The 25,319-nt window shown below is 44.5% G+C and overlaps 1 long non-coding RNA gene across 1 annotated transcript; it reads right to left on the bottom strand.

Annotated features, from left to right (window-relative positions):
• Nucleotides 1-3,952: 3,952 nt before the first annotated feature.
• On the bottom strand, nt 3,953-25,279 carry LOC138288599 (uncharacterized). The gene is made up of 4 exons (XR_011202481.1): nt 25,155-25,279; nt 14,828-14,901; nt 14,505-14,647; nt 3,953-4,070 (listed from the first exon to the last, which is right to left on the bottom strand). It is a non-coding gene; the product is annotated as an uncharacterized lncRNA (long non-coding RNA).
• Nucleotides 25,280-25,319: the final 40 nt, after the last annotated feature.

Here is a 25,319-nt window from a genome sequence, read left to right as displayed (position 1 = left end):
CCAGGAGCAACCCCAACCACCATCACAGTGCAGCCATCAGAGAGTGCAGGGGCTGACCAGGAGCCTCGCCCAACCACCACCACAGTGCAGCCATCACCGCCGGCAGACGCCATGTAGTCCACCCTCCAGGGGCTACTGTGCGGGCTGCCCCCTCCAGAACAAGTGGGGGAGACACCCACTCGAGAGACTGTGACCTTGCACTCCCCAGGACAAAGCACAGGGCGTATTACCCCCTCCAGAACCAGTGGACAAGACACCCACATGAGAGACTGTGGCCTTGCACTCCACAGGATAATGCACAGGGAATGTTGCCCCCTCCAGAACCAGTGGTCAAGACACCCACTTGAGAGACTGTGGCCTCGCACTCCCCAGGACAATGGATAGGGCATGTTGCTCCCTCCAGAACCAGTGGGCAAGACACCCACTTGAGAGACTGTGGCCTTGCACTCCCCAGGACAAAGCACAGGGCATGTCGATCCCTCCAAAACCAGTGGACAAGACACCCACATGAGAGACTGTGGTCTTGCACTCCACAGGACAATGCCTGGGCATGTTGCCCCCTTCAGAACCAGTGGGGAAGACACCCACTCGAAAGACTGTGGCCTTGCACTCTCCAGGACAATGCACAGGGGATGTTCCCCTTCCAGAACCAGTGGGGAAGACACCCACTCGAGAGACTGTGGCCTTGCACTCCCCAGGACAAAGCCCAGGGCGTGTTACCCCCTCCAGAACCAGTGGTCAAGACACCCACTTGAGAGACTGTGGCCTTGCACTCCCCAGGACAATGCACAGGGCATGTTGCCCCCTCCAGAACTAGTGGGCAAGACACTCACTTGAGAGACTGTCGCCTTGCACTCCCCAGGACAAAGCAATGGGCATGTTGCCCCCTCCAGAACCAGTGGGCTTGTTCCTGCATCCGACTGAGGTGCCCCTCCCCATCCCCCTGAGGTGTCTGCCTATTTGACAACTGATGCCCCTGCAGTGTTCTATCCGGATTGGTGCAGGATTCGAGTTGGGCCTTGGACTGTGCCCTGTGGCCATGTGGGCCCTCTGAACTATGGACTTGGCAGTGTCCCTTTTTTATGCAGGTGTACATATCTGTTTCATGGCCAAATTGGATTGTTGATTTTATTGTTGAACTGATTACTATCACTTTTGTCAATTCCGGTTGTCCTTGCATTATTCTGGAGATTTTCGGGGTCTAATTGTTTTTGTAATGCAGCTGGTTGTGTGTATGGCGTGTGTGTGTCGGGTGTGTGTTGTGCGTGTGTCACTCTCGTTTTCCTCCCACCCTCCCTTGTGTGCTGGCGGCTGTACTCACCGTCGTCATCTTTGCCGGCGTTGGTGTTCCAGGTGGAGCATAACGTAGAAGATCATCGGGAAGACTTGCAGTTCGGGTCCCATGGCGGCATGGTTCTTCCCTGTGTCTCCAATGGTGAGACCTTTGACTTTTGTGCTCTGTTTCTGCCAGGCTCTTCCGGGGCGTTGGTACTGCCCCAGAAAAGGTAGCGGTTTCCTGTGTGAAAATATGGTGGGCGATACTTTGTCTTCTGCCTGGCTGTAGGCGGCTACTGCCGTGGTGACTGTTGTTTCCGCCCTGGCAGTCAGTGTGATACATTGGCTCTCTATGGGAGATATCACCGCCATGGTCATAATTTGGCGGAATCACTGCCAGCCTGTTGGCGGTATTACCGCCACTTTATCACCCACAATGAGGGTCAAAGTGTTTGAAACTGAACTGAAACTGAAGTTGCATTATAATATTCTCATTGTTTATCCCAGGATCTTAGACTACATGTGTCTGATAACCAAAACTTCAACCTTGATGCAAGCATCTTTTGCTTCCTAAGCACAAGAGATATGCACACAAAAGCATCTCAAATCTCACTGCAATGCTGAGCTCTTCTGGACTCAAATGAACATCACAACGCAAAACAAACTAACTCATCAAAACTTATAAAAATGCAACACTCGAAAACACTCAGTCAAAGACGCATCACCATGTTATGCTTACACTACAAGGGCACTGCAACTCTTTTAGGAACACCGAAATACCTCTAATTCTCAAAACCAGACCATGGATCATGGGAATGTGGGCTGGGCTGGAGCAGATTCTAACCACCTCGGGGGCAAATTATAACTTTCTAAGCTTCAATGAGAACTCTCCTGTGCTACCGTCTGCTGGAGCACAAGGATGTGGTTTCAACTGTGCAAAGCATGGTGCAAATTTAAAATCCCAACTGTTCTCGAGTGGATGGATCTTTGCCTCAAACCCAGACTTAATATCAACAGTTCAGTAACATATCAATAACAGTGAAGCACATTTTGCCCCACAGGAACGATAGAGAATAGTAGATTTGCAAACCATAAAAGTTCATTAGCAAGCAAAGTTACAAATTCAAACCAGTTCCGTTAGTTATAAAGTGATAATCACCTGGTTACAGAATGAATTGAAATAATTCAAAGCTGACTAGAATAGCTAATACAAAGCCAAGTTATTTAATGAATATAGTAGGCAAATTATGAAAGATTAGCTTACCCTGAATGGAAACTCCTTAATACTAAATTTAGGTTTCAAGTGATATTGGGGAAATTTAAGCCATAGGTTTCAGCAAATGAAGCTTCTAAGGCAGAACCAAATGAAGATTCCAGTCAGACAAAGGAGAATATATTTGATCAAGAAATTAACTCTGTCAGCTGTAATAGAAAAAGCATAGGGTTTTAAGAGAGGCATAGAGCGGGACATCTGCCTTCGAAGGTGGACAGTAGCAAGTCTGACTGTCTAACTTAGAGATGCACAATCAAAACATAACATGCAACAATCTGGATACTCCATACAGTTCCATCAAAAAAGAAAACAATCAAAATTAAGTATTTAAACAGTCCCAGTATCAGTTGTTTTCCCATAAATCGTACAATGGAAACTATCAGCTTTGTGGTGATCATAGGTATCTTGCAAGGGAGGATAAATCTCAGTATGTCCGTCTCATGTAAAGGTGTTATAAATCACTGTTCAGCTCATTAAAAGATACATTCAAGAGGCCTTCACATAGAATTTAACATTAAAAGCAAAGTTCTATGGAACATGGGCCTTTCAAATCGAGACCTACAATGACTATGGCTACCTTAACGTGTACACACTCTAATGATAACAGAGGGCCACATCTACGAATGTTTGGAATTGCAATTTCCTAATTGCTATTCCATGCAAATCACAATTAGGAAATCACAATTCCAAATGTAAGAAACTCCATAGAGTTTCTTTTACGATTCCTGGTGAGTCCCAAATACACCCACCTCATTAATATTAATGAGGTAGGTCTCAATTTGTGACCCACTGGGAATCACAAAAATCACAAGGGTGGTGGCCTGCTGCGGTCAGCAGACCACCATATCTGTGACTACTTTTAAATAAAGCAATGTTTTTTTTGTAATGCAGCCATTTTCCTTAAAGGAAAACGACGGGATGCGTTTAAAAAGAAAAAGAGAACGTTTCAGTTTCATTTTTTTAAGAGTAGGTATTGGTCTGTGGGACACAAAACAATCATACATACCGTTCAGATTTGGTATTAGGAAGGGACGCCCTGAACACGCCCCTTCCTAATACCGAATAGCAAAACCCAAATTGTGATTCGGTAACAAGTTACTGAATCGCAATTTGGGCTTTGTACATCCCAAAAAGCATTTTTCTATTTGCAAACGGGACGATTCACAGAATCGGCCCTTTGCGACTAGAAAAATGCTTTGTACCTGTGGTCCTAACTATTAATGTAAAAATCACTAATAATGGTCAATCTAAATATAAAGTCACACTTGAATATAAGTAAGCAATGATTATACGTGACGTGCATAAGCATCTTATCAAAGAAAAATGAAAAATAGTCACAACTAGTCAAAATACCAGCACTCGGCAGAGTGCTTGAAAAAGAAGATTTATTGTTTTTCTGATGAAGCGTAGCACATGTCACAGAATAGAGGACCGCAAGATTAGTGCCAGAATCCACAGGTTCATACTGCTTCCTCGAAGAGAATAACTGCCAGGCAGCAGAAGAACAGACTACATCATGAATCTGAAAATTGTAAAATACAGTAAGGCTTGAAACACAAGAAATAAGAATGGAAGATATACAAAATCATATAATATGACATCTCCTTTTTCCACAAAACAAATAAAGTAAGGAAATAAAACACTTAAACACTGTTGTTTATAATGAAATAATTACGAAAAGTAAAAGTTTGGTAATTCAACTAGACAGGTAATCATACAAAGCATATGAAAAGTGCTATTGATTATTGAATCAACATGAAATCAATGCAAACCCTAATAATTTAATGGGTAATCATAGAGGTCTCCTGTTTATCCTCCTGCTGCATGTATTAGCAGCGTTAAATTTAGAATTTGAAACTATGTCAATGGAGTATCTCTCCTCTACTGCAGGTTTTACATAAAGACATCTATTGATGGAGCAAACTTGAAATATCTTGGCTAGGGAGGTGGATATCAGTAACAATTAACTTTCTGCCATGTCTCCCTTATGTGAAACAGACTCTGCCATTGTTATTCTTGAAACTCATAGTTGAGCAAATTCAGAGAAAACTTCTTTCTTTCATTTGGTTGGTAGATTTTCCACAGCAACTTTACATAAGGGGCAGTGCAGAGGCTTCCCCGAACATGGAATCCTACATTCAATCAGCTCAGCTCCGCCTGGCAATTGAGTGGAATGATAATCCCAATAATAGGGTTTGGATTTATGTTGAGGAATACCTCTCCCAGATACCAATATCTATTGCTTCTGACTCCCTCGGCAAGCACACTTAGGGAGACACAACGCAGATCCTATTGAAGTTTTGGCAAATTATCACATGCAAGAAGGGATCTTCTACATTCCCTTTGCCACTAACTCCAATCATTTATATCCCACATTTTCACACCAGGGTTAATGACCATCATTTTAGGGGCTGGAACAATGGCAATCCTCCCACTTTATGTTGTCTCTACTTTAACGGCGAGATGCTCTCTCTGGAAAAAATTCAGGAGAAGGTGATTCCTTTGTTTTAACAGAACCTTTTTTGCATTTTACTTTTTTTCAGGTACAGTAGTATATTGAGTTTGTAACAAAACATATGTGATATACGAGACCTGTAATTCGTCATGTTCTTGACAATGCCCTGTACAAAAGAGTTATATTGCATTATCCCAAAGAAAAAAACGAAAAAGTACTTCTATACAATCATAACAGCCAACCCATTATCTCCCACACCCTCCCCCATTGGCTGACAAACAGTTGTGTTAGTTTCGGGTAACTGAGCATGTAGAATACTAAGGAGTTGTGTTGAACCACACTGTCACGTTAAATTATCTATTAATGTATGATTTGGTAATTACAAAGTAGCCAAGGACCGCTCCCTGGGGTCCTGCTCTGGGCAAAAGCACGACAACTATGAGTACAGACATCACAGATTTTAAGGGAGAATGGTAGTAAAAGTATAATCTGTGAAATGGCCTTATGATGCCATAGTGAGTGATATTGTCATTGTTGCCCTGTAAGTTACGTTTTTCTAACAAAATGTCCCATAGTAAAGCTATTGGTCTTTTATCGTGTCCCCTATATTCTTCATAGCAGATTGCAGGACTCTCCGACAATCCCCATTGTTTTACTTCCTCCCTCCACTGGTGTATTGATGGGAGACTAGAGGATTTCCAGTTGCACGTTAGTAACATCTTGGCCAACAAGAGTCCATGTCTGCGAAACGGGAGGCCATAGTCGCTGTTTTAGGTCTGGGATACAAGCCAATATGCATTGTGCCAAAGTATGTCAGTTATTCCCTCCTGTTAGGCTTGCTAATGTTACTCCGATTTTGGTCCAATAAGACGATAGGAGTGGGCATGACCATAGCATATGGACTAAATCGGCATTCATCGAGTGCCACCATGGGCAGGAGGCTGAGGTTGATGGGAAGATAAGATTCAGCCTCTGTGTTGTGAGGTAGGTGAAAATTGAATACTTTTAAAGGGTGTATTTCGGGAGATATGTTTTGGATATCTTAAGAGGAAGGTCCGATCTTCGTTTGTGTATGCCCTGTGTGCATCAAGCTCCCATCTGTTCCTTAGGGAGTCCAGTAAAGTCCCCACTTGTGACCTAAGTCCTCTGTATAACCATTTAATCAGGTGTCTTTCATGCCCCACAGTCTGTAGTGTCTGTAGGAGCTCATGTGTTTCAGGCATATTTCCATCTGGGGCCCAGTAGTGGCGTACATGGCCAATTATACTAGCATGTGTTAAAAGAATATTTGGCAGCCCATGCATTTGTGTAAACTCAAGGTGTGGTATTACCATTCCTTCGGTGAATAGGGAACCTACAGCCAATTATGTCTGTTGGCTCCAGGGACGTAGCATTTTGTTGGTGAGGATGTCTAGAGAGTGTATTTTGTGGCAAGCTTCCAATAGGAGAGTGCAACTTTCAGAAATAAAGGGCCATCTGAGAAAGGAGCCGAACCTGGACAGAGTAGAGTGTGTAATCTTCCATTTTACAGCATGTAGAGGGTATTTCCAATTTATTCTAAGTTATGACCCACTAACCAGTATTCTAGCCATTATAGTTGACTGGCCATACAATATGATTTCATATCTGGGGCTCCCATCCCTCCTTTATCAGATGGTAATTGTAATTTAGCTAGGCTGATCCTATGCCAGCTCCTACTCCATATGAGGTCTATTAATAGCGTGTTAAGCATAGCAAATGTGCGTGAGGGTATCAAGATTGGTAAATTTACAAAATAGTATAATAGCCGAGGTATGAGGACCATTTTGGCCAGCGCCAGTCGGCCAGCTACAGCGTCTTCCAGAAATTTACCTGTGAACATAGCGCCGCTATCATATGGCCCAGATTGCCATCCAGGAGATCCTCCAGACCACGGTACACCTGCACTCCTAGGTACCAAAACGATTGTGGGGCCAGTTGTATCTGAAATGGTTTGAATGTAATCTGAGGGACGTCAAACAGACCACTAAAGGAAAAAGCATTGGATTTTTTGGCGTTTATCCACAGACCTGACAGGTCACCAAATATGGTCATAAGCTGTGCTGCCTCCTCGACGGGACACCGCATGTCTCTAAAGTAAAGGATCATGTCATCTGCATATAAAGATATTCTGTGGAGTGATCTGTCCATGTGTATACCCATATTACATTTATATATATATATATATATATATATATATATATATATATATATATATATATATATATGGGGTATGCCATAGGCCGTAAGGGCTGCCAGCATGAAGTCTCAGCTGAGGGAATCAAAGGCTTCTTTAATGTCTAAGGAAAGGCAGCCAGCATATGGGTTGAGGTTATGGAAAGCATCCATGACATGAAATAATCTCCGTATAATTAGGGAGGTGTTCCTCGGGGCACAAAGCCACACTGGTCAGAGTGTAGCAAGCGTGGATGCAAGGGAAGTAACCGGCCAGCCAATACTTTATTAAGGATTTTATATTCGGTGTTCAAAAGTGAAAGAGGTCTATAGGAGGACATCTCTGCGGTGTCCCAACCCAATTTCAGGAGGGAGGTCACTAATGCTTTGTGGGTGGAGTGCGGAAGCATACCTTTTTCTAGCGAGTCATTATATAATGTGAGGAGGTGAGGGGCCAGAAGCGAGGATTATGTGGAATAAAATTCACCTGGTAAACCGTCTGTGCCGGGCGTTTTATTGCAGGCTAAGTCCTTTATAGCATCTCTTATCTCATTTGTAGTTACGGGAGCTTCTAGGAGTTTATGTTCCGGGGGTGTGACCTGTGGTAGTGTGAGTTGGGCAAGATAGGATGTTACCACTATGGGGTCGTTCGCAGAGTGTGCCGTATATAGTTGTGTCTAGTATTCTTGGAATGGTTGATTGATTTCTGACTGGGTATACACTGGGCCAAGGGTCGGGGTATTTATGTGGAGAACCGGGGTAGGTGACTGTACAGGTTTAATTAGTCGGGCTAGGAGAGTACTGGCCTGGGCCACCTCTGTATGCAGTTTATTGAGATACTCTCTATGGTCAATAATACGTAGCCGTTCTAGTAGTTCGATGTATGTTATACATGCATCTTGGAGGTGAGTGGCATCATCTGGATGGTGTACAGCTTTGTGTTCTTAGGGGCCCTGTCTGCTCTCTGCCTGTACGAGGCTGCATAGAATTTCACCTACGACTCCTACCAGCATCTCAATAGAGACTTTGCGTATTACCGCCTTAAAGGCTTCCCATTCTATCAGTGTAGAGGAAGCAGTATTAGTGTTTTCTGCAAAGTATGTGGTGATTGCTGTTGTCAGTGTATACGGGAAGCGGGAATACAACACATGTGGATGGGAGTAAAAGGAGTATTCTCTCATGCCTGCATTGCAGCCATGCCAGACGTCAACAAGGTCCCATCCACCTGCCCAACAACATGGAGCTTTTGCCTGCTTGATCGGGTTCACGGTTGGTAACTGGGGTGAGAGCGGTCTAAGTCAGTATCCATCACTGTGTTGCATTTGCCCCCAGTACACAGGGAAGGTGTGCCCAGTCTGCTAGTACTTTAGATAGGCAGGAAAAGAACACATCTTGTTCCGAGTTGGGTGCATTGACACATCCTAACAGTATTGGCATGCCATCAAGGTGGCCTCTTAAGCGTACGTATCAGCCTTGTGTATCTATTCTGGATTCCTGATGTAGACAAGGGACTCCTGCTCTCACCCATCTCGCTGTTCCCCTTGCGTAGGCGGACTATGAAGTATGGAACAATTGACCCCTCCATTTGTCACGCAGCTTTTGTGCTTCATGTAGTGTGAGATGAGTTTCATGAAGGTAAGTGATAGGCATTTTCCTTCTGTGTAACTGTGCCAATACTTAATGACGTTTGTGTGTTGAAACCAGGCCATGAACATTCCAGGTAAGTATACTATAAGCATTAGGAGTTGTGATCGTCATCGTAAGGGGGATGATATGCGTGGTGTGTCCATTGCCAGGAACATTGTCCCCAGTCAGCTAAAGTGGGTATGTCAGACTTATATTGCAACAGTAACTTCCCTAATACTTGGTCCAGCGAGCAATGACCGTTCGACCAAACTGTTCAAGTGCACATAATAAAATGTACAAGGCACAATGTAGGCATTCGCCTTTGGGGGTGCAACCAGTGAGTAATGTTCTGTGGGATGCTTACCATGTAGTCCACAAAGAGTGCTAAATAGGTGTCTGGGCCTGGATAACCTTGAATGTAGCAACTGAAACACATAGCAATTAGAATCAAGTGTTATGTCTAGTTTTCTTATCTGGTCCAAAGAGGTAATGGCCATCAGGGAAGCTAGGTACATGATTGTAATGAAAACATTTATGTTTCGGTTTCAACTGTGTGCTTGCAGTCTTACGTTTGGTATTACAGGTCATTTGCTGTCTGTGGTGTTATTGATGGGAACAGTGCCAGGCTGCCATCAGTGTCTGAATCCAGAGCGCTGCCTTCAGGTGAACTGTTACTAGGGCAGTGCAACTGCGATCGAAGGGCTGCCGCTGAGAGTAGGGCCTCACTTTGACTTGCTCTGGCCTGGCGTGGGGGCGGCGTAGCTCACAACAAAGATTCAGGAGCTCCCCCGCCACGATGGCGGCAACAATGTCGGCGCCCCCCCTCCGGGAGGGGGGTCTCATGAGTGTCCAGTTTCTGTGAGTCTGGTAAATTATGGTTCATCCATGCTCGTGCAGCCTCCGGTGAGTCAAAAAACTGGGAACATTGGTTATAGAGTATTTTGAGTTTTGCAGGGAAGATCAGGGCATAAGTGAGACCAGAAGCTGTTTCTTCACATCTGTAAGCATGGAGTGCTGCCGTTGTAAAGCCACAGTATAGTCGGAAAACAGGGAGATCCTTGTGCTGTCAGCGAGGAGTGGCATCTTTTCACTAGCCGCCCTGAGCAGTTGGTCTTGGTCTCTATAGTTCAAATGTTTTGCCACAATGGGTCGCAGTGGCACATCCGGCACCGGCTTCCTTGTGGGCACCTTTATGTGCCCTTTCAACTGTGAAAAAGGATAAGAGCCCTGTTGTGGACACCACAGTGCGGAGCTATTCCTCTATAAACTGCGTTGCGGGGGCTCCTTCCATTCCTTCTGGCATGCCAATAATGTGGACATTAGTGTGGCAAGCCCTTCCTTCAGGGTCTTCCACACGTTCCTGTAGATGCTTAACTTGCTTGCGTAACTGTGTTGTTAATGAGGTTTGTTCTGCAAGGGTCGCTAATGTCTTTTCTGTTGTTTGGACTCTGTCTGTCAATTTCCAGTGTTCATCTCTGATGATACTTATATCTGCGGTGAGGGTGCCAAGTTGTATTTCCATTGTGGCTGTTGATTCTCGGATATCCTGTAGGATGAGATCCAGCTTATCCACAGGTGTTGTCTTTGAGGGCTGTGCCATTGAGGAACCATCTGAAGGAGGAGTGTAGGAGTGAGATAGCTTATCTTGGCCTGGTAGTTTGTTTTTTTGTACGTACCATTGTGGCATCCCCGCATCAACTTGACATTTGAGGAGTGGTGATTTGAAGCAGCAGTCTTGCAGTCTAATTGGATGGTATCATCAGGCTCTGTGACAGCGGGCGTGGTGCATATACTCAGGTATCTGAAGTGTGAGGTAATTTATTATTTAGTTCAATGCTTGTGACACAAATTTCAAATATACGTTGTCGGGGCAACCCCAGCGGAGACTTTAGGGAGCTGGCGGTAAGTGGTTGGTGGCGGGGGACCACTACATGTGTCTGTTCTGGGTAATAGGCAGTGTCATGTTTTTTTCATCTGGTTCCGGCTTTTGAAATGGCTCCGCAGTCGCTTGGATGGCAGCCACAACCCTCTGGTATCAACTGCCCTTTGGCAGGAATATGCAATCTTTAAGTAAATTACAGTCAATCTGGGGTGTAATACAAAGTACGTAGAATAATAAGTATCTGAGACAATTGTGGGCCAGTCCTTGAATGTGCGTTATCAGCTCCCATCTCTGCTGCCGCTCCACAGAGCGACGGGCGCACAGCACCAGGGCCCTCCCCTGGCACCATGCAGCCCAGTACCTGGCAACTAGACCCAACTGTCCTGGAAAGACAAGCTCACCCCATGTCACATGTCTGTATGATTAGTCCGGGTGCGGCGTCTCTAGGGTTTGCTCCGTTACCCTAGCAGTCGATAGGGCCCAGCAGGTCTTGAGTTCAGGATGTATGGAGCACCACGGTCTACAGTCTGTCGCAGCATGGCCCTGTGGATGTGAGTCCGGCTCTGGGCAGGGTGCCCCAATGCGTTTTCTGGTGTTCTCCACTACTGTATGAAGGGCTGTGGACACAGAACTATGGAGAGTCTGCCAGATTTATGGCATATTTGGAGGTACAGGCCCGGAGTTATCGAATCAAGCGTCTACCATCTTGGGCTGGTAGTCACGCCCCCTCAAGAAGGTGACTCCTTAGCAGAGTGAATGATTTGCGACTTGCATAACTGCTACATTGGGCTGGCTCTAGAGAACTTAAAGATGGGGAAACCTGTAAAAAAAAAACACAGTAGAGGGCATATTCACAAAGTACTCAAGAAGAGAATCTCTTGGTTGCAATGCACAATACCCTGTAACTACACCACATCGGATGGTTATCACTCATCTGTTGGTCGTCGTGCTTCTGATGCTTACACAATTAAATATTTAATGGGGAGACGCTATCTGTGGTTGATCAATGCACTTGAGAGACTAACTGCGCTGCTCTATGGCAGGATGGACAAATTTGAGGCCTCATGGCTTCCTTTGACAATTATGAAGCAGGGCAGGCTATTGAAAAACAGCCCCCAGCCAAATCCAAAAACTTATCACAATAGCTGAACTTCATAAAATAGAGTCCAATTCAAGTACTGCCTCCGATGCAGACACCCCCTCCTAAATATTGTACCAATTTAAATCTCTTGTGACTTAGGGGGTCATTCTGACCCTGGCGGCCGGTGACCGCCAGGGTCACTGACCACGGGAGCACCGCCAACAGGCTGGCGGTGCTCCCGAGGGCATTCTGACCGCGGCGGTTCAGCCGTGGTCAGAAAGGGTAAACCGGCGGTCTCCCGCCGGTTTACCACTGCCCTACAGAATCCTCCATGGCTGCGGAGCACGCTCCGCAGCCATGGGGATTCTGACACCCCCTACCGCCATCCTGTTCCTGGCGGGTCTCCCGCCAGGAACAGGATGGCGGTAGGGGGTGCTGCGGGGCCCCTGGGGGCCCCTGCAGTGCCCATGCCCATGGCATGGGCACTGCAGGGGCCCCCGTAAGAGGGCCCCGCAAAGTATTTCAGTGTCTGCTAAGCAGACACTGAAATACGCGACGGGTGCAACTGCACCCGTCGCACCCCTGCAACTACACCGGCTCAATTCTGAGCCGGCGTCCTCGTTGCAGGGGCATTTCCTCTGGGCCGGCGGGCGCTCTTTTGGAGAGCGCCCGCCGGCCCAGAGGAAATGTCTAAATGGCCGCCACGGTCTTTTGACCGCGGTGCGGTCATTCAGCGGCGGAACCTTGGCGGACGGCCTCCGCCGTCCGCCAGGGTCAAAATCAGGCCCTGAGTGTGTTGCATACATATTGTATTTGTGGCAATTCTAATGTGTCAATATGTGAATGTCAAAGTTCTGCTGTGATAGTATAGTTTTTCAGAAAATAACAATAAAGTGGTTAAAAAAATAATTCAGAATTTGAACGGATTGCCTCTGTGAACCAATGGAAGAGAGAAGAGTTTACTTCTGTGAACTGAAAGAAGAGTCAGCAGTATTTTCTTTTAAAACGATTCCCTCTGTGAACCAGAAGAAGAGTCATCACTAGCTATAGTTAATATAAAAGGAATCATAAGAGTTCAGCTACTCTCTCATATACTGTCATCACACTTGCTGGAAATCTAATCCATCACAATGACTAGTTGTACCCTGTTTTAGCATTAAAAAATATGTTTTTCCTGACTAGGTTTTAATTTAACAACAGAACTTTTGTTTACTGGAGCAGCTGTATCGAAGCATGTTCAGTCTGCACAAGTACACCAAAAGAGAATTCTCTCTTAAGTACTTTCTGTGGTTTCTGAATTATTACCCAACCTCCAACACTCAAATCCTTGCTCTTTGCATCTTTTGCCACACCTAGGTGTAATTAGTAACATTTTCTTTATTAGCAACACTTCTTTCAAAAGGATATGTGATAGTAGCTTTATTGGTAGACTCCTGCGGAGTTAACCTTGTAACAGCTTCTGTACTGCTGAGCAAAAACAAAGGGAAAACTCCAGTTACAAAATGGGGTGTATACAAATAACTCCAAACTTTCTCACACAAATACCTTTTAATATCCACATATACATCTATTGCAGTTTGCACCCGTTCTTTAAAGAATCAATTTTCTCTTTCCACCTTTCAAGTATTTGAAGGACAATACCAAGGATTGTTTTCTTATTTTATAGCATAGTATTTAAGACAATTTAACCATTTGCCAGAAACAGACTGTGTGATGTTGTCCAACACCAAAATTTAAAAAAGGGAACTAAGCAAAATACATCAGGAGAGTACCCTTACATCTGTGTTCATTAACACATGCCTCTGTATGACATAGATGGATGCCTGTTAGCGGCCACAGACATGGAGTACTCACCTGATGTATTTTGTTTAGTTCAGCTTTTTAATACACACCTGGAGGGTGAGTGAACTTTGAAGAATACATAGTTACGATTGTGATTGAGTTTATTGGTTTTCTGCACTTGTATGAAGAGTTGGTACTTGAATTTTAAATATAGGAACAGCCCTGAGGAAGTTGATGGGAAATTTATCCAACAACCAAATAGGTGTTGGCGGCTAGAGCTGTGATGAATTTCTGGTCTGCGTACATGATCTTAAGAGTTCTGTGAACAAAACATAAAAAGATCTAACAAGACTTTGGACTTTTTACACATCCTGAGTGCTTATCTGTCATGTTTAGACTGTGCTCCAGTTGGGGTGTTTGTGGTGGCATCCACTCCCCATTTGACCACTGGCTAATTTGAATATTTTTTTTTATATTGTTGTACAGTTTTGATTAATTTACTAGTACCATGTTTTGTGCATGGTTTATAATCTGGCCACCCATATAGCCTGATAAAAAAAGCACTGTTTACGCTCATTCAAAAATGTGTCAACATTTTTACCCATAGATTGCTACCAGTAATTCTGTTTCATTTTTTTTTCTTAGTTTCTATTTCACCAGGATGACCAACATGTGCAAACCCAGGTGGCACACATATGTTTTCTATAGTTATGACATTTTTTCCTAGGACAATTCTGGGGCAGCATGTGGAAAAGAGGCTAAGGTCCTATCCATGTGGCCATTCTCTAAGAATGTACTCTGAATAATCTCTTCAAGACAGTATGCTCTTCACAATCTTTGGACTGATCTTTGTCAGAAATGTGCCTATCACATACGTGTAATATATCTATACCTACAACAACACATTTGCAATTATTATGTTCCACAGCATCCCTACCATTTTTACAGGTATTTGAGGGAGACAATGTCAAGATTTCACCCATACTTGGAAGATCAGCAGTTCACTTATATATGCTGCAACCATTGGCACTTCGTTTCCATTGATGTTCTACATCATGTTGTGGCAGCTTTGTGGAACTCCTGCACAAGAAAAAGGTTTGAGCATGTTAAGAGGAAGAGACTCTTTATGCACTTCAACCAATAGAATTGTGCCACCCTTAAGGATTGAACTGTTAGAAGTAACAAGGTGTGAATATAGTTGTGGTAGCATTAAAACACAATTAACGTTTTTTTTTTTTTGGAAGAGGTATAACATATTACCTGTTGATGATGTTTAACTAAACTTTACAGGGTCTCAGCTCTGCAGCAAACTTAAACTTGCGTATACGCTCCCACTGTAAATAGAGAGAAAACATCTGCCTATTACTTTTAATATACATATGGGCTACTGTAAATAGTAACATTAAAAAAAACAGAAAGTGTACCCAGGCCTCCCCACTGCAGGATATATTCTCTGGTGTCCCTTTCCTAGTGTCCCCACGCACCCCTTGATCTTGTTGAGGTTGCCATTAAACCCAGGTTGTGGCTACTGGCCAAGGTAAGGGTGGTGAAAGATACTATTCTGCTTCCGCATAAGTATACTGGTCTTTACAATCAAAAATAAATTCCTGTAATTTAGAAATAAGCATGGATGAATATTTTCAATAACTGTTATGACTCATTAAGTAAATGGTTTGTGATCGGTATATAAGTCAGAAGGATTTCCTCACAAATAAGTCTTACATTATTCAACAGCCCAGACGCAGGTCATTGCTTCTTTTTTGATGGTGCTGTTATAATTTTTCAACATATGAGAAAATAATGCAAGGGTGTGCTCCTTGTTATTATCCCACTGAGTCAGCACAGCACCCTAATATATAGAACTTGCATCAACCCCAACCATGCATGTGGCATTACTCTCAAAAGGCTTTAAAGAAGGAGCCTTGGTGATTAACTGTTTAACATTTTCAAATCCATGCCATGTTTAGTGTCCCACTCATACCTTGTTTTCTTGCTCAAAAGTTTCCATAAAGGCCCAACAGCTGAGGCATAACCCTCTACCTATTAAGCCTTAAATATATCTTAATGTATCTTTATTAACAGGTTTTGGAGCATTTTGAATTGCATTCAACAAAGATGCTTTAGATGCAATGCCTTTATGAGATATGGCTTCATGAGCTATGGTGTGGCCCAAGTAATTTATATTACGTGATGAGCGTGACATCATTGAAACATAGTTATGATGTGGCAAGCTGAGGGTTGTACATATGGATATAACTGTGCTGGTAACGCATGCTTCCCCACAGCGTTCGACAAGAATGTCATGTAGCAGTGAAACCCCACCATATTGTGATTCTAAAAATTCTAAAATACAGCGAGGCTTGAAACAAAAGAAAGAAAAATGGAAGGTGTACAATCACATATAACATTGAGTTATACCTTAAATAAAAGGGAAAAAACAAGACAACTCTAGAGCAAAAAGATCTGTGTTCAATCTTAGCGACAATACCCAAAAAGTAAGGTTGAAACTCTGAGCCTGATTCCCAGGGTAGCCAGGCACCTAGTAGAGAGACTATGCAAGCATTTAATTAGGTAATAAACCTCAACTTATCAAACATTTATGTGGGCAGTGGCGTAACAAAGCTTCAGAGCACCCCCTGCAAAGTACCTGGAGGGGGCCCATCCCCCCCTGGACCCAGTCAGAGGCCTAACGCCCATGCACAGTGTACTGTGCTGGGGAAGAGGGGGGGTTGGAGCTCGGCAGGCCCCCTGCACCACAGGGGCTGAGGGGGCCTTTGTTGTTCCACTGATGAGGGGGTTTGTAATGTGATGGACACACCGGCTGAACATACCATGCACAGCAAAATCTGCAAAATATTAAAAGAGAATCAATCGTTCACCGAAGTCTTTTCAAGTAAAACGCCTTGACATAAAAGGGTTTCGTTATACCTGACAGCCTTAAGGTGGTCATCTCCCAACTTTTTGCCTGCCTCTCTCCATTTTTCTTACCCTCTTTATGCTGACCAGTGCTAAAGAACATGTACTCTCACCCCTAAACATAATAACACTGGCTCCTACCTAATTTGCATATTTAATTTACCTGTAAGTCCCAAGTAAAGTGCACTAGAGGGGCCCAGGGCCTGTAAATTAAATGTTACGAGTGGGCCTGCAGCACAGATTGTGCCACCCACACAATTTGCCCCTTAACCATGTCTCAGGCCTGCCATTGCAACACCTGTGTGTGCAGTTTCACTGCCACTTCGACTTGGCATTTAAAACTAATTGCCAAGCCTTAAACTCCCCTGTTTCTACATATAGGTCACCCTTAAGGTAGGCCCTAGGTAACCCATAAGGAACCGTGCTATGTAAGTAAAACCCTACTTACTGATGAAGTTGGATTTAATAATACTATTTTAGAAATGCCACTTTTAGAAAGTGGGCATTTCTCTGCACTTACTGCCATCTGTGCCTTACAGCCTGTCTCCAATCCACGTTTGAGCTGTGCTGGTTGACAGCTGTCCTTGTGCACACTACCCAGAGAGCCATAAAGACAGGACACTCAGTCACCTCTGCATTCGTCTGCATACTGAATGGGTCTCCTGGGCAGGAGCCCAAAGGACTCATCTGGACTGCTTTGCTGAGAATGACTGATGCTGTACTTGTTGCCCTGTTATTTGCTGGCTCCTGACTCTGCCTTCCCCACAAGTGCTCTCCAAGGGCTTGGATTGAGCTTGCCTTCTATTCTGATATCTCAGGGCCACAAAGACTTCACGAAAGAGAAGAAAATCCCAGTGCGTTGGAAAATCGATGCAATGCCTGCAGAAATCGACACAGCGCCTGCCTTGCAGCTGACAAATCACTGCATCACCTACTGGATCGACGCAGCACCTGTTCCTTCTTACCAGTGCATCAAGGATTTTCAACCCATCATCTCTGGGCATCACAATATCCTAGAATCGTAGTGAGGAACCAATGCTGCACTCACGGAAATCGACGCATCCCCTTGCAACGTGGAAAGAAACAACTTATTGTCTGTGCCGCGCCAGTAAATCTGACGCAACACCTTTTTTTTGGACACATCTCCTCCTCTGCGACCCTGTGTGTTGTTATTTTTGACGCATCCCGGGTACTGTGTGTTATAAGGATATACCCACTGATTCTTAAGGATTGAGATGCATTTAAACCTTTAAAAAGTGATACCTTGACTTGTGCATTTTGGATTTCTGTCATTTTTATCTTATTTTATTCCGATAAATATTATCTATTTTCCTACACTGGTGTGAAGTACTTTTTGTGCTGTTTCCACTGAGTTACTGAATGAGTTATTGCACAAATACTTTACACACTGCCTTCTAAGTTAAGGCTGCCTGCTCTGTGCCAGGCTACCAGAGGGTGAGCACAGGATAATCTGGATTGTGTGTGATTTACCCTGGCTAGGATTGTAGTGGTCCCTACTTGGACAGGGTGCATACCTCTGTCAACTAGAGACCCAATTTCTAAGAGGCCTCAAACAAAAATCACTGCAATGGTGAAAACAGTTAAGGTATCTGGCAGTTAATTGTTTTCGATATCTTGATAGAACGGACACAAACAGCACCATGTCTGTTGAACAATACTAACTGTCCTATCTCAGCAGCACACCAGAAATCAGTTTTAATGAAAGTAGATGCCAAACTAGCTAACTTTGTGTCCTTGGAGGCTGGCTATGTAGTTCAACAAGGGCTCCTAACACTACTTAATGCAGCAGGATTTTCTCCCTCCCATTACTACACTAATGTCCCTCACCCTTTCTTTACTACAGCAAGATCTCCCTCGCACTAGTAGTTTCCCTTTCCCTTCTATAAATGCAGCAGGGACTCAGCCCTCCCACCATCAGGATGTAGCCTCTCACACCTCTAATAATGCAGCAGTGCCTTCCTGTACTAGTTGTAGATGCAGTTTAATTAATGTAAAAAAGCTTATACAATGTGCCATGGGAACATGAAGTAAAAACAAATCCAACAGCTTTACAAGACTGAATGCAACCGTTTCAAGAGCAGTTATTAAAAATCTTAAATTAGGTTTTATCAGTGCTGAAATAGAGTGGTAACTGCCTGGATTCTGGATTCATTAGTTACTCATGAACTGGCTTCTTTGCTGACTCCCATGAATTGTCCCAACCGTGTCCTCGTTGAATGTGCAAATATCAAGATGCATCCAGTAGCACCCACACACTTTCAGTGTGTTTATTTGTGCAGAAGCCTGAAGGGGAGGGGTAGGGCAGTTTCCCAACTGGACAATAAGTAATTCCTTTTGTCCAAATTGTGCCCTAGCTGAGAGCAGCTGCTGGTCAACAGAACACCGCTGGACACTGACACTTTGCTACTGGATTCATCAGTACTAAGAAGAAAGCAAATTTATAGTCAGCAAGTACATGCCTTAAGACCCAGCGTAGGCGGGGGAATCCTGATTGTAAAAGAGAAAATGACTTTAATTTAGCTTTCCTCTTGCTCCCCACCTCCTGCCCGGCTGAAATTTACTCCATTTCTATACAAGAAGTCAATGTGGAAAGCAAATCCCTACCGAATATTTTTTGAAATCCTCCTTCTTTCTGCTTTCCAAATGTTGGCATGTATGTGAACATGACATTCCACAACATGCCAAGAGATAAACCCAGTCTGAAAGTATTTTAGACTTTCATCAGCTCTGTTTCTATGTAAGATATATAAGCCTATGTGTGATATGTTGTTACCAGGTGTGTGTGTAATTACACTATTTGTATACATTTATGTAACGAATATTACAAACTGGATAGTTTTTGCAATTATTATTTGTTTATTACTACACAATATAATACATTTTATCCGAATATAATAATAAAAGCATCAATTCAAACCTTCAATGATTCAAAGTTATACTTTGTGGGTCAGAGGCAAGTGTTTGCAGCTGCCGAATAACACACTTACCTACTTTACCATTATTGTAACTTGTGACCTACGGGCTACTCTTTTATAAATGTTATTTACAAGTGTGACAAAGGTCATAAAGTCGTAGGAAAGCTATACAGACAATCTGCATATTTTGAAGCTTGCTTTCAAATTACTGTTACAGATTGTACTACACTATACAGAAAACTATATATTCCAATGCTCATCATCTAATTTTGCTGTTAGAGAAATTGTGCATGGACCTCTGCAGTAGACTCATTAACACACCTTAACAGACAGTCGTAGAGCATTTTAAATAGTATGGGAACTGTGATGCTGTGCACAAAGAGGGGAGGAGTGAGTGGGCTTAGGGGTGGAGTTAGAGGAGTGGCTAAAAAAAATATTCTGTGACTTTTGTCAGTCTTGCACCTTCAGGTGACTAAATATAAAATAAGGCACAGCTTAAATAAAAAATAAATGTGAAGTAAGCTAATCGGAGAAATACACTATTGTAAATTGTGAAACTGCTATTAGTTAATGCACTGCAGGGGTTTGTGTCTGTACCCAGGGAGCCACAAAACTGAATCCTGGTTGGTGCAGTGGAGAGTAGTCACTTGGGTATGTTTAGTGCTACGAGCTCCCAGTTTGTGACAGAAAGCTCTATGAATATGTAAATTATTATTTTAAACTTGCATTATGCACAGTATAAGGTAGGCAGTGAAAAAAGCACTAAATAGTTTGATAAAAAAAGTGCTTGCAAAATATAGATTATTGTATAACACAAACTGTACACAGTGCATTTTTTAGAACTGACCTTTAAAGCACGCAGTTTACTTGTCAGCTGATAACAACCTTGCTATACCACTCAAAAAGAATACATCTGTGCCGTCAATCAGATTCAAGTGGGATTTCATCAATTACATCCAATTCTGGCTTCCAATCACTCTAAACAATTGCAGATTAACTAGTTGTGCACGTAGTGGGTCTTATTTACTTTTATTGGGAATCAAAAGTTTGCTTAGCCTTCTAGCATGCAGACCTGTGCCCCCGTCACCTAGTGACTTTTAACCTACTTAGCTTGCTCTGTTTTAGCACATTTAATTAATTATTTCTTCCAAAATGGCTGCTATGTTTATAGCTAGGAAGATTTTTGATTTCACATTATGAGTGCAAATCTGTGAAGGCATGACTATTAGAGTCAAAGACAAGTTATATACTTAGGTATTCACATCATGCCCTTTCCCACTTATGTGTGACAGGAACATAATGTACTTTTGGAGGGAATTGTTTATATAATTGCCACCCCAAGCTAAGAAGGCATTTATTGTTTGAGAACATACCTGCATCAGGGGTCCTACTAGATCTGTATAAATACATCTCACACAGACAAGGAAATCAGAGGGAATCCTACCAGATGCCATCAACGCTATCTATGCTACACGTCGCCTTGATGCAGACCCAGCCTTCGTGTCCCCATGTAGTCTGATCTGGAAACCTCATTCCAAGGTAACGAGGGTTGGAGGGCTCTTCTCATGGACATGGTACTGGCAGATTAGGTTTATCACATCTAGCTCTCTTTAGGTTAGAGATTAGGTTCATCATGCTAGGGTTTTAGAGATATTTTACATCTCATGTTTATTTTAAGATGGTGGGGGTCTTTGTATTCAGGACTCTCATCTTTACTATTCTGTTTGTTTCATTGTTCATTATCCTAATCATTGCAGCTCATGCATTTTAAAGTAGATTGAAGTCTTGTTAATAAAACCTGTTGAAAACTTTACTGCATCTCCTCTATTGCCTGTGTGCGACTGAGACTTATTGTTCATGTGAGAAAAGGGTATTCTCCGTTTAACCACGAATTCCCTGAGATGTCGCACACTAGAGGCAATGCATTAAGGCTGCCAGACGATCACCTTTTACTGTTTGGGTTTTTGGTGAGGTACTGCTTGTGAGCCAGGAGGGTTGGGCCAAAAGTTGTGACTTGTTGTAGAGTTGACCTAGTCGCCTACACACAAAAGTGCTATCATAACTAAACCCGCAGTCTTGCTTAGATCAAGGGGGTCATTCTGACTCCCGCCGGCCGCGGTAACCGCGGTGCCGGCGGGAGCCGCCAGAATACCGCTGTGCGGTCAGAAGACCGCCGCGGTTATTCTGTGTTTCCCGCTGGGCTGGCGGGCGACCGCCAGAAGGCCGCCAGCCAGCCCAGCGGGAAACCCCTTCCCACGAGGAAGCCGGCTCCGAATGGAGCCGGCGGAGTGGGAAGGGTGCGACGGGTGCAGTAGCACCCGTCGCGATTTTCAGTGTCTGCATGGCAGACACTGAAAATCTTTGTGGGGCCCTCTTACGGGGGCCCCTGCAGTGCCCATGCCATTGGCATGGGCACTGCAGGGGCCCCCAGGGGCCCCACGACACCCCTCACCGCCATCCTGTTCCTGGCGGTCAAAACCGCCACGAACAGGATGGCGGTGAGGGGGTCGGAATCCCCATGGCGGCGCAGCAAGCTGCGCCGCCATGGAGGATTCCACAGGGCAGCGGAAAACCGGCGGGAGACCGCCGGTTTTCCGTCTCTGACCGCGGCCATACCGCCGCGGTCAGAATGCCCTTGGGAGCACCGCCAGCCTGTTGGCGGTGCTCCCGCGGTCCCCGGCCCTGGCGGTCCATGACCGCCAGGGTCAGAATGACCGCCCAAGAGTCTAACTATGACATGCACATTTTCATTTCTTTCAGGCAAGCAGGAAAGAAGGCTTGTTTAGCTGTCTGACCCACCCTCGGTTTCACAGCACAGGAGACTCCCTTGTGGATAAGTGCCCCTTTTGGCATGGTTACCCCCACCACCACACTTTTTGCATGATATCTAATGCTAACTTGACTGTGTGCTGGGATCCTGATAACCAGGCCCCAGCACCTGTGTTCTTTCCCTAAACTGTACTATTGCTCCCACAACTGGAACACCCCTGGCACACAGCTAAGTCACTTGTAAAAGGTATCAGTGGTACCAAGGGCCCTGTGGCCAGGAAGGGTATCTAAGGGCTGCAGCATATATTGTGCCACCCTAAGGGACCCCTCACCAAACACATGCACACTGCCATTGCAGATTGTGCGTGTTGTGCTTGTGGCATAGGTAAGTTACCCCTCTAGCAGGCCTTACAGCCCTAAGGCAGGGTGCACTATACCACAAGGTGAGGGCATAGCTGCAAGAGCAATATGCCCATGCAGTGTCTAAGTCCAATCTTAGACATCTTAAGTGCAGTGTGGCCATATAGAGTGTATGGGCATGGTGTTTGTAATTACAAACTCTACAGCTCCATGATGGCTTCATTGAAGACTATAAAGTATGGTATCAAACTTCTCAGAATAATAAGCCCAAACTAATGCCAGTGTTGGATTTATTGAAACATGCACACAGAGGGCATCTAAGAGATGACCCCTGTATTTCACCCAATCAGCTACTGTAAGGCTGACAGGTCTGTGCCAGTGTACCACTAAAAGGCAAGTTTCTGACCCTATGGGGTGGGAGCGTTTGTGCTCCCTGGGGTCATGGACAAAGCCTGCTCTGGGTGAGAGATGCTTCACACTGGCCCCTGCAGGAACTGCAACACTTGGCAGTGAGCCTCAAAGGCTAGTGGAGATGCCTACCCCCCCAGACCAGGCCCCACTTTTGGTGGCAGGTCCGGTGGGAAAATTAGAAAATACCAGGAGGAGTGTCCACCCCAGCTGGGACCAACCCTAGGGTGCCTAGAGCTGAGGTGAACCCCTTCTGGCAGAATCCTCCATCTTGCTTTGGAGGGTGATAGCCAATAGGGTTAGGAATGTGTCCCCCTCCCTAAAGGGAGTGGGCACAAGAAGGGTGTAGCCACCCTCGGGGACAGTAGTCATTGGCTACCACCCATTGAGACCTGTAATGCCCCTAAATCTAGTATATAGGGGCACCCACAAACCTTGCTCTTTAGATTCCTGGTGACCTGAAAAGATGAAGAAGGACTGAAGAGCCGCACCAGCAGAGAAGACTCCAGACGACAAATGACTTGGCCTTAGCCCTACCGGCCTGTCTTCAGCTTCAAGACTCATGTTACAAGAGAACGATGCATCCTGCAGGACCAGTGATCTATACAAACCCCCAAAGGACTGGCTGCCTACCCAAAGACCAAGATCTCCCGAGGACAGTTGCCATGTCCACAAAGAAACCTCCAAGAAGAACTCCAGAACTGCTCCAGATCTGCAAGCCCTGCCCCTTCTGCACCTGACGCCCACGGCCCATGTCCAGGTGACCCACTGGTCCACAAAGGTTCTCCAGGCGATTCTGACCTCGAGTCTACCCTGAGTTGACCCCTTCTGACCAACACGACAGCGCCTGCAGCCTAAATCCAGAGGACCCCCATGACCGCGACTGCATCCAGTGAAGATTTCTGACACCTAAAGGTACCCCTGCACCCACAGCCCCCATGTTCTTGGGGAACAAAACCGATGGTCCAGCAAGTCCAGTGGGCTCTCTAATTACCTGTCCAGCCATTGGTCGTCTTCTGCCGACTACCTGGACCAAGCTTGCAGCATCTATGTGACCCCCAGGTTTCCCCAACTGAAAAACATTTTCCCACCGCACCCAGCCGTCCTCCTGCCGGTGTGTGTTTGGTGCTGATCTATGCCCCCCACCCCCAGTGCTGAACTAAATCCCCCCAGGTCTGTGCCTTGAAGTCATGGGTACTTACCTGGAAGCCGTTTCTTTCTAAGCACCCCTGACTCCATAGGATTCCATTGGGTGCCCGACACCAACTTTGACCTCTGCACCCAGCTGGCCCTGTGTTGCTGGTGGTGGACACTCAGTGTTTTCCTAAACTTTGCCCTGTGGACACCTTAATCCCCAAAGACTGGGATTGTAAATTGAGTACATACCTGTGAACTGGGTTGTTACTTTTCCTCCCCTAGGGCTGCATTGCTTTCTATGAGAAATTGAACTGTCTACTTTTGAAACTGAAAAGTATTACTTACCTGTAAACTGTTTTACCTGTGAATTCTAAACAAAGTGCATTTGATACTGGGAAGTGATTCATTCTTGAGACTGTACTTACCTGCAACAAAGATCCTTTTGGTTCTAGAAATAAAGTGGCAAAGTATTTTTTATACATAAAACATTGGCCTGGAGTTAGTCATTGAGCGTGTGCCTCAATTCTTGACTGTGTGTGTGTACAACAAATGCTTAGCACCACCCTCTGATAAGCCTAACTGCTCGCCCACCCTTCTACAAACGAGAGCATTTGATTATTATCTACTTCAGTTTCTGTAGATACTCTGGAGATCCACTGTACTCTATACACACTATAGTATACAGAGCCTACATCCCTGTCTTACATTTCAGCTAAAGCCTTTCAGCTCTAGGAATTAACAGTCCCCGTTCGGTTTTCTTTGCATAAAAAGTGCTTTACTTAAATTTTAAAAAGTATGAGTACGTCATGTCTCTCTGATCTCTCCCTCTTCAATCACTGACCTTAACTATTTTACACAGATTACAAATCTGTGACCTGCATTTTACATGCAATATTCGAGGAAGGCACATTAACTAGGCTTTTTTTATGATGATTCAGTCATGTGTACTGAAACTACACGCAGATATCCATATAAAATGAATATGCATCCCTAAACCATCTTAAATCTATTGTCTGTGACGAAGTCAACAAATTTTATAACTTGTCAAATTTCTCACGTACCTTTTGTCAATAAAAGTCTTCCTTTTTCTTGAACTCAAAATACGTCAAATAAGTGCTTTGAAAGTGCTTCAGAGGATCCCCCATCACCAGTCTAACTTGACAAATAACTTGCTTCACTCTTAAGATACACAGCCTCCTGTGGGGTGATGGGCGGTCCGAACTCTG

The sequence above is a fragment of the Pleurodeles waltl genome, chromosome 4_1, assembly GCF_031143425.1.
Source record: "Pleurodeles waltl isolate 20211129_DDA chromosome 4_1, aPleWal1.hap1.20221129, whole genome shotgun sequence".
Lineage (NCBI taxonomy): Eukaryota > Metazoa > Chordata > Amphibia > Caudata > Salamandridae > Pleurodeles > Pleurodeles waltl.
The sequence above is the reverse complement of the archived record's forward strand: the minus strand, read 5'-3'. Positions and strand labels throughout refer to the sequence as shown.